Here is a 19,797-nt window from a genome sequence, read left to right as displayed (position 1 = left end):
GTACTCTTTGTACAGATTAGGGGAGACTTACTAAAACTGGTGCAGCTGTGCATGCTAGCCAATCGGCTTCTAACTTCAATTTGTTCAATTAGGCTTTGACAACAAAACCTGGAAGCTGATAGGTTACTGTGTAGAGCTGCACCAAATTATACATGATCCAGTTTTAGTAAATTTCACCTTTTTGTGTTTCTATTTTATGCCACATGTACATGTGATATTACTTGATAGGAAATAATAGACTGTCTGCAGTAATTGGTTGCCAGAGGTTATGTGATCTAGGCTGCCTAAGCATTAGTTTCTGGATGAGCAGTATTTATTCATGACAAGCAAGAGGTTCCTTAAAATATAAATGTGATTTTGTAATGCTGCCATGTACTTGACAAATTTAATGCAAAGGGAACAGTTTAAAGTTGAACTCCAGGCAAATGGCTAAATACATAGATAACATACGTGAGAGCCATTTTACCTGACAATAGATCTGGATTACTGTCCAACCAGTTCTGATATTTAAACAGGTCTGCTATAGGGCGGATAGACCAGTGCGATTTCCCTGTGGTTCCTGCAGCCACAAATGCGCTGCATTTTTACATGCATGAGGGTGCTATTCAGAATGAATGGCAGCCCCGCGAGTTTTCATTGCGGATGGTTGTGGAAATGCGATTCCCCCAACCACCTGCATAGAAGTTATAAAGAAATATGTCTTATTAACTGGCATCCATTTGTATAATGCCTCCATTGCTAGATGTGTGAACAGTTAGTTTAAGTTTTGTAACTTCTGTCTCGTTTTCTTAGTTCTGTTTACAGAAATGAAACTAGTCTACCTTATATGGGGTCCCTCAACTATTTGCAGTTTCTGTTCTTCACGTAACTATATTGATAAGAATGGAATGCTTCATTGGTCATCCTAAGATTAAGCAACGCCTACTGAGTTCTCTATAACTGTTCTTGTTTTGCATTAAACTTTCAGAGATTTAGCTTGCACACTTTGGTGTCCGGAGCTTTATTTCTTGCAGGCCTGAGGGTGAAAATAACGAGGACAGGGGCTACAGACATATGCAGGCCATAGACGGGGAGAAAACCGGCTGTTTTTTTTTTTTTTTTTTTAGAAAAACAAAAAATCGGTCGTTCAATCAGCCGACTTTACTAACTACCATTCGTAAAAAAAGTCGGCTGATTTTCGTCCCGTCTACGGCCGGCAATTATATAGAATATGCAGAAGAAGAAGAAATAGAATATGAATAAAAAGAAGAAATAGAATATGAATCAGAAATAGAATATGAATCAGAAGAAGAAAAAGTTTCAACATTGTATCTATTTGTATCCATTTCGGATACAGATGTTTCTATTCGGATACAAATAGATACAATGTTGCTATACTTTTAAATGTCAAATATAATATCGCACTGAAATTCTTTTTTTTTTCTTCTTATTCATATTCTATTTCTTCTTTTCTTCAGCTTCTTCATATTTTATTTCTTCTTTTCTTCTTCTTTATATTCTATTTCTTCTTCTTCTTTATATTCTATTTCTTCTTCTTCTTTATATTCTATTTCTGCTTCTTCTTTATATTCTATTTCTTCTTATTCATATTCTATTTCTGCTTCTTCTTTATATTCTGTTACTTCAGTTTCTTCTTATTTATATTCTGTTTCTTCTTCTTTATATTCTGTTTCTTCTTTTTATTCTTATTCATATTCTATTTCTTCTTTTTATTCTTATTCATATTCTATTTCTTCTTTTTATTCTTATTCATATTCTATTTCTTCTTCTTTATATTCTGTTTCTTCTTTTTATTCTTATTCATATTCTGTTTCTTCTTCTTCTTTATATTCTGTTTCTTCTTCTTATTCATATTCTATTTCTTCTTTTTATTCATATTCTATTTCTCCTTCTTATTCAGATTCTATTTTTTTCCTTTTCTTCTTTTCCTTCTTCTTTCATGTCTCTGCTCATGCGCATTTTTTAAAATCGGAAAAAGATCGGCAGACTTGTCCATCATTGCCGCGAAAATCGGCAGAACGACGAATTTGGCCAATTATTTTCCAGCAGGACCGACAATCCAAAAGGGCAAAAATCACTAAAAATCGATTTTTTTTTTCAGTCGCTTTTCGGCCGTTTTTTATTCCATCTATGGCCCGCAATAGGCTGATTCTTATCAGAAGTTATCCAGGCCTTATATTAAAATAATTTGGATTCTTAGTCCTTGTATGTGGCACTCTTGGTAGATTTTGTACACCCATAGAGGGGGATTTACAACAACTGGAACACCCAGAATCTGGTACCGCTGTGCATGGGAGCCAATCAGCTTCTAACTTCAGCTTGTTCAGTTAAACATTGACAATAAAACCTGGAAGCTGATTGGTTTCTATGCAGAGCTGCACCAGATTTTGCAATCTCCAGTTTTAGTAAATAACCCCCAGAGAGTTTTTTGACAGACGAAATGTGGTTCTTGATAGGTCTATTTTTTTTAAACTTCCAATACTTGCCTAGAAAATCCACAGGAGATGGCTGGTCTCTTTAAATAGATTTGTCTCTGAATGTGTCCTGATGTAATGTGCTGCTTTTAGGACAGCACAGGGTACGGCTTGTTCTCCAAGGTGATCTTGTTGGAAGTTCCAGCTGCGCTAAAAGCTCGGCTATATCATATTATTACCGTCTCAAAGTGTCATTGTGATGTCCTGTGCTGTGAGTGGCTTCACTTGCTCCTTTAATACGTTGTGCCCTGCTTACTAGGCAGGGGAACAATCCTTGTCTCAGCTCCTCCACCTGCCACTATTTAACCATTCGTTACAGGCATCGGCAGAAAGACAAAAGTTCCTTTATGCACAAAAGCAGTATGTGTCCAAAAAAAATTGGCCATCAGGATTCCCCCCCTTTTCCCCGCCGTACCAGTTCAGTGAGTTACTGCAAGCTGGTCCCAAAGTAGCAATAGGACTTATGGGCCCTTCGGCACTATGAAGACCAAACCCCCCTTTCTGCAACCACCAAAAATAATTAGTGCTGAATGGACAGCTGACTCTCTAAAGTAGGGGGTGGATATGTGTGGGGGACCTTTTTTTTTTTTTTTTTTTTTTTGACAAGTCATTTTAAATAGGTCCTTAAAATATATCTACAGTGCAAACTTTTTGGAAAATATATGCGAGCGCACACACAGAGAGTATAGCAGCTGTACACCAGGTAATCATAAAAACCTCTAAAAAACAATGTAAATCAAAAGTGCAGCGCTAGAAAAAGACACACTATGAGTATAAATCATTAAGTGAACAGTTCATATGGTGACTTGAAGTGACTTCAGGTGCTTTCATATAACTGTATCCTCCTGGTGGTAAGGTGCTGTGAGATAAAGTGCGGAAAGAATGCACACTCACCAGAACGCACAATTTAATGAGCGTTTATATATATATATATTTCTCCTGAAGTCATCTGCCGGTCTGGGTGGTGTCTGGAATCCTGTATATTCCCTTCAATGGTCCTGGATGTGATTGATAGGACATCAGGGTGGTCCAGAGTTCCCCTCAGGTGATAGCCTAGGGACTGCTCTATAGAGGTTGTGAAGGCTCCTTCTCCAGTGGTCAAGTGGATGGCTCCCTAAATTTTGCGTTCTGGTGAGTGTGCATTCTTTCCGCACTTTATCTCACAGCACCTTACCACCAGGAGGATACAGTTATATGAAAGTACCTGAAGTCACTTCAAGTCACCATATGAACTGTTCACTTAATGATTTATACTCATAGTGTGTCTTTTTCTAGCGCTGCACTTTTGATTTACAGTGCAAACTTTTTGTTTCTAATTTTAGAAAGCGTAGGGCAGGGGTGCTCCATCTTTTGAAGAGCGAGGGCCATGTAAGTGATTTGGTAACAAGTCACGGCCCACAATGGATTGGTTTAGAATTTTTAAATTTGAATAGCAGAATGCATTTTCCTCCTGCAGCCACTGAATGCCAGGAGCAAGCAAGAGGAGGAAAAGGCAGCTTTCAGCAGTTTCAGAAGGAAAATAGAGAGGATCGGTTCCTGTATAGGCTGTCCTTGTCACCCCTCCTGACCAAGTGAAAAACAGTAAAAATGTGACAGGGAGGTTGCATGGGTCCCCTGGAGCATGGCGCAGGGTCATCATTGTGACCCCTGATGTTACACTGTGACCCCTGATGTCATCATTGTGACCCCTGATGTCATCATTGTGACCCCTGATGTCATCATTGTGACCCCTGATGCTACACTAGTGGTTAGTTGTGTAAGGTAAAAACATGTCTCAACTATGGGGTTTTATTACCCCCCAAACTGCAAATGTAAACAAGCCATTACTGTCCTGAGCCCCTTATAAGGCTGTTTTCACACTGTGTTGCAGTTTAGCAGCACCGCGGGTGCAGCTTTCCTGAGGGTCAGCTGTGCTTTTTCATAGACTTCGATTATATCTTGTGGGTGAGGTTCACTTTCTGAATGCGCACCAAAACTCCTGCATTCAAGAAGTTTATGGCTCAGTGCAGCTAACCCTGCTGGCACTGGCTTGATGGCACTCCGATGCTTTTGGGATGGCAGGTCAGCAAGCCCAGATTGCAATCAACAAGTTGTTAACCCCAGGCATGTGCTTTCCTGGTTAGAGATCTAGGGCCACATCAGAGGGCTCAGCGGGCCACAGGTTGGGCACCCCTGGTGTAGAGAATGGTTAAGGGCAATGTCACAAAGGATATCTTAATACAGGTCCTAAATCACCAGCATCAGCGATTTTCTTTCAGTCTCTATGGAATTCCCATTGGTCTTTTTATGGAATTGGTCCCTGGCTGCCTGTTGCTGGTGAACGAGATTCTGTAGTGTTCCGGTTCAGAAAGGGAGTGATTCCACATAGGTAAATGGAAGGCACTACTGTGTGGCTCTAATCACAGAGTTGCCCATAGGACATCATCCTAAAACCTGCATCCTTTTTATTACTAAAGTTATGCTTTGAGGAAGGGGTTGCGCTCCTGAAATGCGTCAGCTCACCAGTTCAGTGAGGCTGCATGTTGACACGTGATTCCCAACGCTGTGGCATGTTGACACGTGATTCCCAACGCTGTGGCATGTTGTGGTTTTAATGTGATTTTATTCTCCGTTTTTTTCAGTATTCATTTGGCATCAATTTTGTTTTATGAACAATAAATTGGTGATGTACTAGGTGTTTGCACCCTCCTGGTGGTTCTTTTTGTGGTTGCTATGAGATTTCCTCATCTGAGATGGGGTACATCAACTATACGTTTCCGGTGGCATTCACAGTTCATCATTCATGGCCCCTTTTTTGCACTGGAAGTGACAGTGTTTTATTTGAGTGTAGGCTGTTAGGTAAATTTAGTTGGCTCCCTTGTAATCAGACGAGCAGGTGTTGATTGTTTAGGGCTGCTTGGTGTTTCACAGATTGTTGCACTGATTGCTTCCCCCTGTCTTCTAGACAATTCTAGAAGTATAGTAGGAGAAAGGACAGGAAATGCAGCCTAAATATTTGAGACTTCAGCCAATCCCTGGGGAGGTGCGCCCAGTAAGTGGTTGGGGAGCTGAGGCAGCGTTGCAGACTTCCTGGCTCCAGTCTTGCTGGAAGAGACCCCTGTGTTGGGGGCTCTGCTCTTGGGGTAGAATACTAGAGGAAGCTGTTAGGAAGATCTTGAGGTCCCAGCTAGGCTTAGTTGGGGGCTTAAGTCCTGGGATCGAGTTGGGTCTGGAGAAGGTTACTGGAGAGAGCCAGGAGAAAGTTGGTGGTTTAGAGTCCAGCTATCCTATGGCGGTGTGAGTCTACGTCTCCCTCACTAGGAAAAGCCTGGTGGATATCAGAAGGAGGCAACTGATGATCCTGTGTCTGTGTGAGTATATGACCCAAATGCTGGAAAGGCAGTGGCTGTTATCTCTGGAAGCAGTGCTAGTCACCATCATAGAGATCCTATGGGACATTCCCATTATACTGTTCAGCCAGAAAGCTACGGAGACCCCAAGCTATTCAGTTCTTCAGTTTAGTTAGGTATCCCATGCTCCCCTCATTACCATCCAAGTTCCAATAAAACCCAAAAACACCCAAGACACCCTAGACTGTTCTTTGAGCCAATGGAAGAATGAAGAAAATATGGTGTACCTGACTGTAGGTGCTTACACTGGGGAAATAGGGCCAGCTCTTTAGGTGGTGCAATACAAATAAAAAAAAAAAAAAGTTGGGTTAAGCACTGGTTAGCATTTCCACCTGGCAGAACTTAGGGTCATCTAAATCCCAACCATGGTGCCACCTGTCTGGAGTTTGCATGTCCTAACTGTGCCTGCATGGGTTTCCTCCAGCACTCCAAAAACATGCTGGTAGGTTGATTTGCTCCTGTCTAAATTGGCCCTAGTATGTGTATGTATGAATGTGAATTAGGGACCTTAGATTGTAAGCTCTTTGAGGGCAGAGACTGATGTGAATTTATAATATGTAAACCGCTGCGTAAATTAATGGTGCGATATAGTTGCCTGAAATAAATTTATCAGCCCCAAAGCCCAACACATCTGTACTACGTTTGGGTAATGCAGCGCACCGCACTGCACTGGTTCACATGCAAGGACAGATGGTGTTGCTTCATGCTGTATATGTTCATTGGGGTGCAATTTAGATAGAAATCCAATCCTACACAACTCACATATACCGCTTGTTAGAGCTGCAATTATGTTTCGTTAAATTATTACTTCGCAAGAAATCCGACCTAAAAGTGAGCAACAAAAAATGACCAATCTGAAGACGTGGACCTGTAATTTGGACTGTTGTTACAAACTGGGGCAAACAAAAATGTAATAAGTTTGCTCATCTTCATCAGTTTGCATTTAACATTTAAACGTAATCCTCTTTTTCCTTCCTTGTTTGCATCTTTCTGGCCGATTTGATATCACAAGACAGAGCTGCTTAATAATCAACTTTATAAATAGTATTTGTTATCTTGCTTTTTTTTTTATGTACTGGCTTGGCAGGTATTCACTATGCCCATCTGTCGCCACAAGGGAGCTGTGGACACATGGAGTGTTGCGTTTATCCAAGCGTGTGTTTGTACAATGTGCATAGGCAAAGTCACACGGTTAATGGATAATATAAGAGCCTGTGTAGACCTAAGGGTGTGGAAGAGGCAAGAAGCACACTTAACCACTTGACCTCCAGAAGATTTACCCCCCTTAATGACCACGCCTCTTTTTGCTACTCGGCGCTGCACTAATTCAACTGATAATTGCGCAGTCATGCAATGCTGCACCCAAACGAAATTTACGTCCTTTTTTTCACACAAATAGAGCTTTCTTTCAGTGGTATTTGATCATCTGTGCGCTTTTTATTTTTCACGCTATAAACAAAAAAATGCCAAACATTTTGAAGAAAAACAATATTTTTTACTTTCAGCTATAAAAAATATATAGTAAACTCAAAGTTTGTTATAAATTTAGGCCAAAATGTATTCTGCTCCATGTTTTTGGTAAAAAAAAATCCCAATAAGTGTATATTGATTGCTTTGTGTGGAAGTTATAGCGTCTACAAACTATGGTATAGATACTGCAATTTACACCATTTTTCTGCTATACAGCGCTGCGCTAATTTAACGGACAATTGCGCGGTCATGCAATATGATACATAAATGAAATTTACATCCTTTTTTTCCCCACAAATTGAGCTTTCTTTTGGTGGTATTTGATCGCCTGTGCGGTTTTTATTTTTTGCGCTATAAAAAAAAAAAGGCTGACAATTTTGAGGAAAAAAAAACAATATTTTGGACTTTTTGCTATAAAACATGTCCAGTAAAAAAAAATGCAAAAATCAAATTTAGTCATAAATTTCTGCCAAAATGCATTCTGCGACATGTCTTTGCTAAAAAAAAAAAACCCAATACGTGTAAATGAATTGGTTTACGTGAAAGTTATAGCGTTTACAAATGGCGGGAAAGATACTGGGATTTTTAGGTTTTTTTTATACTAATAATGGCGGCGATCAGGGACTTATGGCAGCGACCAGCGACTTATGGCGGGACTGCGGCGGACATTCTGACATTGGGGGGTACTGACTGACACTAACATCCCCAAAAACACTAATACAGTGATCAGTGCAAAAAAAAAAAAACACTGACACTGTACTAATGGCAATGGGGAGGAAGGGGTTAACTTTATTTTGCAGGGAAGGGTTATAGGAGTGGGAGGAGTGTTTTACTAGGGGGCGGGGGTGTGTTCTGGACGGGACAAGGCTGATCGAGAAAGAGAAACTCTTCTTTCTCGATCAGCTCATCCTCGAGCTGACAGGGAAGTGACAGACAGCACAGCTACTGCAGCTGTGCTGTCTGTCACTGTTTGCCGCAGATCGCCAGGAGATAGCCGGTAAGGACTCGCTGTGACCCGGCGACTCACATATGCGGCGGTGATCGGCGGGACAGATAGGGCGGCGGCGCGCCTCGTGGGCGGCGGCGCGCCTCGTGCGCGCCCCCTATTTGTTTACAAAACACACGTTTTAAATTGTGGTTTTGCCTGCCAGTGCCGCCCTGCCGCCGTATATCTACAGTGGCTGGGCGGCAAGTGGTTAAAAAAAAAAAGTGACATATTTTATAGTCCTGAATTAAATATCAACTTTATCCAAAGAGAGAAGGTACACTTAAAAGAATATAAAATTCTCTTACCTTTTGTGTAGCACCCTTCTAATGTAGTGTAGATTGTTAGGTAAATCTAGTTGGCTCCACTTTAATCAGATGAGCAGGGGTTTCTTGATAAGGGGCTGCTCAGTGTTTCACGGGCTGCTGCTCTTTTACTTCTCCCTGTTTTCTAGAGGATTCTACAATTATAGTGGAAGGAAGGACAAAGTATGCAGCCTGAATATTTATGGAATCCAGCCAAACCATTGGGAGGTGTGCCCGGTAGGTGGTGAGAGAACCCATAAATAGTCTGAGGCCTGAGCAGCAGGGTGCAGTGTTCCTGGGTCCAGTCCCAGAGGAGACCCCTATGCAGAGGGCTTTGCCCCTGGTGCAGGACTTTAGAAGAAACCATCAGGAAGGCACCGGGGTCCCACCTAGGCTTAGTTGGTGGGACCTATTTGCAAGTCCGGGGATCAAGTTGGGTCTGGAGAAGCCAGGAGGAAGGTGGTGGGAAAGAGTCCAGCTGTCCTATGGTGTTGTGAGTCTGCATTTGCCTCACTAGGAAGAGTCTGGTGGATATTGGCAGGAGGCAACTGATGGTCCTGTGCCTGTGTGAGTAAATGACCCAAATGCTGGAAAGTCAGTGACTGTGAGTGACTGTTATCTCTGGAAGCAGTGCTAGTCACCATCATAGAGATCCTATGGGACATCCCCATTATACAGTTCAGCCAGAAAGCTACGGAGTCCCCAAGCTATTCACTTCTTCAGTTTAGTTAGGTATCCCATGCTCCCCTCATCTTCATCCAAGTTCTAAGTTCCAATAAAACCCAAAAAAGACACCCTAGACCTTGGTGCTGAAGAGTAGTGACTGTGTGTAGCTTGTAAGCTCTAGTCATCAGCCTAGATATCCTGTGGGACATTCTCTTTTTGTATAGTGCTGCTCTTTTTGAAAAGTGGAGGAGTCCTTGGGGTATTCAGTTCTCCTTCACCCTATTCAAGTTCAACATTCCCAATAAAAACTCATAAAGATACTCCTACTGTTTTTTGTAGCCAGTGGAAGAATAAAGAAAATGCGCTACATTTGTAATTCTGTTTAGTCAGTCTTGTGATCTAGCTACCTCTGCCAAACAGCACTGCTAGGTTGGGGACCCCACTGTTCTGAGCTTGCAGTCAAGCAAAATATCTTGGCCACTGACTTGCCCCCAGCCTGCTGATTGGTAATGAATGCGTATTACTGCCTATCAGACTGAGAGCACTGCATATAAAAAAAATACCAAGTGTAATGGTCATGCGTACTGGGCACACGGATAGCTGTGTGTATAGCAGCCATTTTGTTCAGGTCACAAGTCTTCCATGCCATTTTGTCAGAAAAGAGAAATGACCACAGTGACCTATTCCTCTCTCCCCCCTCCCTCCTCCTTTTAGCTCATACAATCCATGCCATCTTAGCTGCTACCAGACACCCCTTATCAGCCTGGTAATACAGTACAACTAACTGATCTAACCCTCAATACACATCACAAGGACCGTAAAAGTGTCTTCACTGACTTGAAAATCAACAGACATTAGGTTATATAAATACCTAAATCAGGGGCGGACTGACAACTCATGCCCCCCCCTTTCCCGGGCAATAAGGGATCATGGGGCCCCTGTGTCCTTGCCCAAACTCAAAAAAGCCTATGAAAAAGGTACCAGGGGCATCTCATGGGGCCCCCTACTGACCCCGGTCCCTCGGGCAGTGCCCGAGTGCTCAAATGGTCAGTCCTAAATTGATAGACTGGTTATCAACCAAGACTCTAAAACTTCAGCATGTTTCATGAAATTAAGTCATATTCATCTTTATCCGTTATTGGATAGCATTTTGAACCCAAACATCCTTATACTAGGAAGTACCAGAGTGGATTAGGACTCCACGCCCCTCCTATCAGAAATAGATGTCTAAGACCTCTCATATTGATATCCATTTCAAAGCTAATTTCATGCTGGACAATAACCTGCATGTTAGCGGACTGTAAACGGTAGGTATTCAGCAATATGAGTACTTATAGAAAACTGTATTTGGGACTTGGTCATAAACGGGTGACCTCCCAGCAACCATCCCTTAAACCAGATTATTAGTCAGATGGCCTCTGTCAACACCCCTTTTGATACCACAGAAAAGGGGAATGCCAGGACACTTTGACAGCTCTCATTGTAACATCAAACCAAGGAACACGATATAGGACTTGTGAGAGCCACTACACCGGTTTTATTGTCTCTTTGATTCCTTGTAACACCCTTTTTCTGTAAATATTTTATTTACACCATTTTGACTTTTTCATTATTAACCCCTATTTTGCAATGTGCTGAAATTGTCTCTAAGGCTTTTAATGCAAACTAAAAGAATCCTTGTCTCTTGAAGAGTGCTACTGTATACGATAAATCTCTGAACATACCTGTCTGTGGTGACAGTGTGTGTTACAGACATCTATTCTAAAATCATAGCTGTTATTGCTAAGATTGTGAGTTTCCTCCTTCTCGGTAAAAAAGTGGTGGTGACGGTTTAAAGGGTTAATTGCTTAGGTAATGTAACCCAGTAACAATCACTCTCAGGGTGCTGGCACCTAGATTGTGCTCCGGCAAGCTGGAAAATCTTTGTGCAGGGTGTAGCTGAGAGTGGGATTGTTAAGTAAGTGATGAGTAAGCGGTATGAGATTGGCCAGTCCTTTGTGGTGAGAAGGGCAGAGGTCAGGCACCGCATTCGTCACACCAGGTATGGCATTTTCTACATAGTTACATTGTTCCTATGCATATACCATACCTGTGGGATCCCTCTAGAAGCAGGAAACACACTCTATGATATATCCATACAGGGAATTCTTCTTTAAAAATACTTTTATTATTTAAAGTGTATCTACAGACAGTTTTTTATTTTAAGCTTTGGATAGAGTGGGGAAGGGAGAGACCCCTGGTAGATTTTTCTTGCTGTCTGTGTCCCTGCTGGGGAGATCCACGCTTACTACGAGTATTTCTCCTAGTTGCCATAGCTACGAGAACAAAAAGTATTGGGAAATCCAAAATGTTATAGTTGTTGGGAATAGAGAAATCTTTGAATGGGGGCACATGTTTAGTGGACAATAAGAAGGGGCTTCCTCCTTTGAATAGATTCCCTGTTGAATCTTTTGAAAAGGAAAATATTCCCATATTGGACACAGTACTACAATACTGAGACCCTGTCACCAATATAAAAAACTTTCGGGTAAAAACACAGCAAAATCACATATTTTAAATTCTTCCTTTCAGTGATTTTACTTTCCGTAAATATTTTTATTCACATGCAATGTGCCTCTGAACTTGCTAGCAAATCTAAATAAAGAGAAAACAGGTGGCGCACACACCTAGTGCATTATCCAAGGTTTATTGTAGGAGTGTGAGAATAATAAAAAATTCTCACAGACGAAGCATGTATCTAAAAAGCATAGAAAAATGACAATGACCACAACGGCAGGCAAGGTGTTCTCACTGTCAGTGCGGTCAAATGATCAACAGCAAGGCTCCTACTTTCCATTCATCATACATCTGCATCAGAGGTTGGTCATCAGCTCTGAGGAAAGGGATTCGCCCCCGAAACGCGTCAGGCATTTGACCGCACTGACAGTGAGAACACCTTGCCTGCCGTTGTGGTCATTGTCATTTTTCTATGCTTTTTAGATACATGCTTCGTCTGTGAGTATGTTTTTATTATTTCACTCCTACAATAAACCTTGGATAATGCACTAGGTGTGTGCGCCACCTGTTTTCTCTCTATCCAGTGGCTGATCTCCCCGTCTGAGGAGGGCTGCACCCCTGAAGCATTTCCTTTGGTTGTCGCTGTCCTGGTAACCTTGGCTTCCCTTTTGGCTGTGCATATCCTGAGGCGCTGGAGAGTACATACGATATCCGGTTCGTTTGCTAGCAAATCTAGACTACTCCAGGAAGAGTCAATTCCGTAGCACAGCCCCCTCCCTAAGTACTAGCCATAGCCCACTTCTCTTCTGGTAGTATTTACTTTTTCTCTGTGCTGACCCAGCTCCTCAGCCTCTCCCCTCCCTTCCCACTTTTATGCAGCTGCTAGGGTAGGAGATAGAGGAAATACTATAGAGCAGGGGTGTCAAACTGGCAGCCCTCCAGCTGTTGCAAAACTACAAGTCCCATCATGCCTTTACCTTTGGGAGTCATGCTTGTAACTGTCAATCTTGCAATGCCTCATGGGACTTGTAGTTTGGCAACAGCTGGAGGGCGGCCAGTTTGACACCTGTGCTATAGAGTGCTGCTTGAGTGACAGTTTTGAGTATGCTGGGGCTTCTGACTTCACATCCAAGATGGTGGCACCCAGCAGTGGTCTTGGGGCTTTTGGATGTCTACACAAGGGAGGCTTTTACAGGTAAATTAGATCTATAAAATATGTTACATGCACATATAATTTTATGGAAAGATTTTTTTGGTCTAAGTGATTGGTCAGGCCACAGGGTCTCTTTAACCATTCTCTATCCCAGGGTTTCTCAATCAGGCTTCCATGGAACATTAGGGTTCCTCTAGATGTTGTTAGGGGTTCCTTGAGCAATTGGCAAGCTCCGCCTCTCAGATAAGTTCCCACCAACACTATTGATCTTTTTAACTGTCTGTAAGGGGGTAATTCTCTCCTATGATCACAAGTGTAAGGAGCATTCTTCCCACTGACCATCACATTAATGTCTCATGTGTTGTAGATATAGTAAATTTTATCAGAGGTTCCCTGAGACCCAATAGTTATTTCAAGGGTTCCTCTTTATTGGAAAAGTTGAGAGAGACCGCTCTACCCTATACAAAAAAAAAAAAAAAATTACATTTTGGCTTATGTTAGAATACACACCTGAATTTATTGTTTAAATACAGCTTCAAGATTTTCGATTATCACCACTGATTGTCTCATTTTCTGTGCTTTCAGGAAAGAATCAAGTCTATTACATGAGACCTTCGACCACATCTCTCCATAACGTTCTTCAATCTTTCATGAATACTGTGATACAGAATACACAACGCAACCTCTTTATAGAAACCTTTACGATGTCATATCATCTCAGATCCAGTCGAGTGGGCTTTTGGAGAAAAAAAAAGTCCACGGAAACTGGGCTGTCTTTTATTTTCCAGCACCTGGACATTTATGAACTGCTTTTCCTTATAATTAATTGCTATGATCACTTATGTAAATTGAGTGGAAATGAGGACATGGAATGGTAAACAATGCATTAGATGACTAGTGGTAGTTCCATTCTTCTGGACTTGTTCTGTAATACTGAAGACATTTCATAGCTTCTCCAAGTCACTGCTTCAGTTCCAGTGAGTATTAAGATGATACCCCAGTTATATAAAAGATTTAACCCCAGTTATATCTACATGAATTGCACAGATCCCTTAATCCAAACACCATGGAATGCATAGATATTGATTTTCCCAGAAGAGGATGGGAGGCGTAAAAGTTGTGGAACCACCGTTTTCTAATTCCATATTCCAATCAAGAAGCCTTCATAGGTGTTAATCCTTCAAATCACATTGTTTATGGTGCAGAACTGTTAAAACAAAATGATATATGGTGTTAAAGACCCCCAACCCCTGTTCAGGGATGGTTGTTCCAGTTTCCTATAGATGGTCTTTTTCACACCTCCTGTGAACCTGTCTTCCCCTCCAGGGATTTGACAATCATTCACCTATGTAGACCTTTTGAAACCAAGGATGGGATTATGGAACTAGAACAAGGTGGTTCCACAACTTCCAACCTGTTCTTGGACAATCCGCTTCTAAATATTCATTGGTGATTGGATTAGGGTGTCTATGCTAGCTTTGTACATTTAAATGCTGGGGTATGTTTCTAGCACTCATTAGACCTGAAGAAGTATCTTGGAGAAGCTACAACAATGATGAACAAGTCCACTTAAATGTGAATAACTTTTTAGCTATTTAATGCTCTGGGCAAATGAGAACCTTCACAGACAATGCACAAAATGCACCCCCCTGCTGAAAATGATTGGAATACTAGCAGGCCCTGAGGAGATCACTGACCAAATAACTTCACAAGCCTTGCAGGGTAAGGAAATTTATAATGGGGGCTTCATTTTGAGGTATATCTTTGTAACTACAGAGGTTCTAGGTTAGTGCTTTATATACTGACGGCATAAGTTGATGGGCACATACTGGAACAGACAGACAAGCAGCCCAAATGTGGGTGGGGTTACATTAAAGTGGGCGGGGCTCAATGTGAGTTTATCTTAGTGATGTGCATGGCCTATTTGACTTTTTAACAGCTATCAGATCATGTTCAAGTGTATAAGCAGCATATTGTGAATGTGCTGTTTATACAGATATAATGCCATATAGTATATTGTATATAAGACCATTTCTATGCTGACCCAATCATTGTCTATAAAAAGACACAAAAATGTTAGAAGATTTTCTCCGCTCTTCATATATATTATATTTATGGGATTTCTGTACTCTAGGGAGCATGTATTACAATATCATAGGACAGGAAACCATTTGACCACAAGCCTCCAAGCATTTAAAGGACAAATCCACCCAAGTCTTATATTTTAATTACAGGTGGATTCTATTTGGCTTCTTTTTATCTCTCAGTGACACCATGACTATGATCTCTAAGGGGATGTTTTTAGCTTTGCTTTTACCGACTTTGAGGCCCTAATGCCTCTGGCTCAATACATGATAATTTAGAATTAATAAAGTTCTACATTTAGGCGTCCAACCTCTGTAAAGTCTATATGAACCCTTATTAGAGGGCATTTATTTTGCTGGAGCACTGTGTATTGTAACCAATTGCCATGGGTTTTTTTGTCTTTGTTTTTTATTTTAGAAAAAAAACTATTTTTACCTTTTTTATCCTTTTCTGCATCTCAGTGCTACTGATCTCATGCAGCCAATTCCTGTCTACATGCATGCACTCTTGCAGATGCTGCATATCGTTGCTCAGAACAGGGTTCCTGTTGGGTAACAACAGCAGAACATGTCCGCCCAATGAGCATTGGCATGGGTGCATATGGTCTTACCTATTTGGAGCTTACTTTACTTGATCTACAGAGAGTCTTCTGACTGCTCTATGTAGCCCCTGTACCTCTTACCTATTTGGAGCTTACTTTACTTCACTTACAGAGAGCCTTCTGACTGCTCTATGTAGCCCCTGTACCTCTTGCCTATTTGGAGCTTACTTTACTTGATCTAAAGAGAGTCTTCTGACTGCTCTATGTAGCCCCTGTACCTCTTACCTATTTGGAGCTTACGTTACTTCACTTACAGAGAGTCTTCTGACTGCTCTATGTAGCCCCTGTACCTCTTACCTATTTGGAGCTTACGTTACTTCACTTACAGAGAGTCTTCTGACTGCTCTATGTAGCCCCTGTACCTCTTACCTATTTGGAGCTTACATTACTTCACTTGCAGAGAGTCTTCTGACTGCTCTATGTAGCCCTTGTACCTCTTACCTATTTGGAGCTTACTTTACTTGATCTACAGAGAGCCTTCTGACTGCTCTATGTAGCCCCTGTACCTCTTGCCTATTTGGAACTTACTTTACTTCACTTACAGAGAGTCTTCTGACTGCTCTATGAAGCCCCTGTACCTCTTACCTAATTGGAGCTTACTGTACTTGATCTACAGAGAGTCTTCTGACTGCTCTATGAAGCCCCTGTACCTCTTACCTATTTGGTGCTTACTTTACTTGATGTACAGAGAGTTTTCTAATAGGTAAGAAGTACAGTGGCTACATAGAGAAGTCAGAAGACTCTCTGTAGGTCAAGTAAAGTAAGTGCCAAATAGGTAGGAGATAAAGGGGCCACGTAGAGCAGTCAGAAGACGCTCCGTTGATCAAATAAAATACACTCCAAATATTTAGAGAGCACAGGGGCTACATAGAGCAGTCAGAAGACTCTCTGCAGATGAAGTAAAGTAAGCACCAAATAGGAGATAAAGGGGCCACAGAGAGCAGTCAGAGGACTCTCTGTAGATCAAGTAAAGTAAGCACCAAATAGGAGATAAAGGGGCCACATAGAGCAGTCAGAGGACTCTCTGTAGATCAAGTCATATAAGATCCAAGTAAAACAACCCTTCTTCCAATAACAGATTCTGATTTTAATTTTGACAATTGCGTCTATGAAATATGATTGGGGGGCAAGAGAAGCGAAAAGACTGGTTGTCTATGGCAGTACAGATGCTGAATATGACCCTGAATGTGATCATGGATGAATGGCCTCTGTGCAATGTAGCATTAGCCGGTCTTCTTTCCTGTAGTCAGAGCATACGGCACTTGAGTTCATTGAAAGCTGAGCAAAAAGTCTCCCAAGAGAGTTTTTAGGCATGACTTTTGATTGGAGGGCACTGCCGAAAAATTCTGGAAAACCTACCTAGAAGCGGCTGCAAAATGCCCAGTATGCATGAGGCCTAGTTCCTGAATGGAAAATTTTGCAGCGATGAACTGTGCCGCAGCCTCAAGCCAAGCATTTGGCATGTGATTGAAGTGCGGCCCGAATGATCTTAATATGCGAGTTTGAGAGGTGGTGCTGCCTATCAATCTCCGCAGCCCAAGTTAAAATTGCTGCAGATGTAGCATGTGTGCAGCCCAGTCAGGCTGTAATGTTAGCATTTCGATGAGCAGCCAAATGAGTGGTAAAAAAGTGGTTCAGCCACCTATTTTTACCGTCCCCTGGCTACCAATGTTAAAGAGCCCGAAGTGAAAGACCATGAGCTTACATGTATGTTATAGTGGGGAAAAATTATTATTATTCAGGATTTATATAGCGCCAACAGTTTGCTCAGCGCTGTACAACATAAGGGAGATAATACAGCAACAATGCAGTTCAATACAGAAGGAATATGACAGGATCTGCTTGTGGTTTGCTACAGCTATTGTAAATCCAGCCACAAACTCATGACTTAAAATGTGTCTGAAATAAAAAGTGTCTCTGTTGCTTAAAGCAACCAAATAGATTTTTCTTTTAATTTTCTAGCTAGTGGTGAAAAAAATGGCAGCTTGCCTCTGATTAATTGTAAGTTTGCAGATTGCACGCTTGTCATAAGGGATGTATTTTATGAAGTAAGCTTCTAAGTGTATTTTATGGCACAGAAATAAAATTGTTAACCAATGGGAATTACATGGTAAAATATTGTATTTGTCTTTACTTACACATTATCTGAGTATATACACTGATCAAAAAAATTAAAGGAACACTTTTTAATCAGAGTATAGCATCAAGTCAATGAAACTCCTGGGATATTGATCTGGTCAGGTAAGTAGCAGAGGGGGTTGTTAATCGGTTTCAGCTGCTTTGATGTTAATGAAATTAACAGGTGCACTAGATGGGAAACAATGAGACAACCCCCAAAACAGGAATGGTTTTACAGCTGGAGGCCACTGACCAGGGGTGGAGTGACCATTTGGAAACTTGGGCACTGCCCGAGGGCCCGTGGTCAGTAGGGGGCCCCATGAGATGCCCCTGGTACCCTTTTTTTTCATAGGCTTTTTTGAGTTTGGGCAAGGACACGGGCCCCATGATCCCCTATTGCCCGGGGGCCCCATGAGTTGTCAGTCCGCCTCTGCCACTGACATTTTTTCCTCTACTCATCTTTTCTGACTGTTTTTCACTAGTTTTGCATTTGGCTAAGGTCAGTGTCATTACTGGTAGCATGAGGAGATACCTGGACCCTACAGAGGCAGTCCAACTCCTCCAGGATGGCACATCAATATGTGCCATTGCCAGAAGGTTTGCTGTGTCCCCCAGCACAGTCTCAAGAGCATGGAGGAGATTCCAGGAGACAGGCAGTTACTCTAGGAGAGCTGGACAGGGCCGTAGAAGGTCCTTAACCCATCAGCAGGACCGGTATCAGATCCTTTGTGCAAGGAGGAACAGGATGAGCACTGCCAGAGCCCTACAAAATGACCTCCAGCAGGCCACTGGTGTGAATGTCTCTGACCAAACAATCAGAAACAGACTTCATCAGGGTGGCCTGAGGGCCCGACGTCCTCTAGTGGGCCCTGTGCTCACTGCCCGGCACCATAGAGCTCGATTGGCATTTGCCATTGAACACCAGTATTGGCAGGTCCACCACTGGCCCCCTGTGCTTTTCACAGATGAGAGCAGATTCAACCTGAGCACATGTGACAGACGTGAAAGGGTCTGGAGAAGCCGTGGAGAACGTTCTGCTGCCTGTAACATCATTCATCATGACCGTTTTGGTGGTGGGTCAGTGATGGTCTGGGGAGGCATATCCATGGAGGGACACACAGACCTCTACAGGCTAGACAATGGCACCCTGACTGCCATTAGATCCTTGGACCCATTGTCAGACCCTACGCTGGTGCAGTGGGTCCTGGGTTCCTCTTGGTGCACAACAATGCCCAGCCTCATGTGGTGAGAGTATGCAGGCAGTTCCTGGAGGATGAAGGAATTGATACCATTGAATGGCCCCCACACTCCCTGACCTAAATCCAATAGAACGCCTCTGGGATATCATGTTTCGGTCCAACCGACACCGCCAGGTTGCACCTCAGACTGTTCAGGAGCTCAGTGATGCCCTGGTCCAGATCTGGGAGGAAATACCCCAGGACCCCCTCCATTTTAGGAGCATGCTCCGACGTTGTCAGCCATGCATACAAGCACGTGGGGACCATACAAACTACTGAGCACCATTTTGCGTTGCTGCAATGAAACTTCAGCAAAATGGACTATCCTGCCTTCGGGGTGTCTTTGAATTCAGTCCTCTGTAGGTTGATAATTTTCATTTCCATCAAACGATGGGGCGTCCTTACGTTCCTAACACATTACCCCGTCCATATCAGTATATCTCCAGCAGGAGATTTTCCCCCATTGAGATCTGATGTGTTTTCAGTGTTCCTGTAATTTGTTTCCGGAGTGTATGTACATAGCGCACACACACAGAGAGATTTACTAAAACTGGGGAGTGCAAAATCTGGTGCAGCTGTGCATGGTAGCCAATCAGCTTCTAGCTTCAACTTGTTCAATTAGGCTTTGACAATACAATCTGGAAACCGATTGGTTTCTATGCAGAGCTGCGCCAGATTTTACAGCATGCAGTTTTAGTAGATAAGTCCCTATACTGTCATATAGTATTTACATATGTATATGTACTGTGTGTGTAAATATACATATATATATATACACACATACAAAAGCTCATGAACACCCCTCCAAATTATTGCA

At 42.2% G+C, this 19,797-nt stretch overlaps 1 protein-coding gene across 4 annotated transcripts in view; it reads left to right on the top strand.

The window, feature by feature from the left end:
• Positions 1-17,740, top strand: part of TRIM44 (TRIM family member 44) — a 187,570-nt gene extending 169,830 nt beyond the window's left edge. For all 4 annotated transcript variants that reach the window (XM_089677350.1, XM_089677349.1, XM_089677348.1 and 1 more), the window contains one exon: positions 13,524-17,740. The gene's annotated coding sequence lies outside the window, so the exon portion shown is untranslated. The remainder of the gene's footprint in view (positions 1-13,523) is intronic.
• Positions 17,741-19,797: the final 2,057 nt, after the last annotated feature.

The sequence above is a fragment of the Staurois parvus genome, unplaced genomic scaffold, assembly GCF_062004578.1.
Source record: "Staurois parvus isolate SC_StPar_1 unplaced genomic scaffold, SC_StPar_1.0 ptg000184l, whole genome shotgun sequence".
Taxonomy (NCBI): Eukaryota; Metazoa; Chordata; class Amphibia; order Anura; family Ranidae; genus Staurois; species Staurois parvus.
This window is presented reverse-complemented; position numbering and strand designations above follow the sequence as displayed.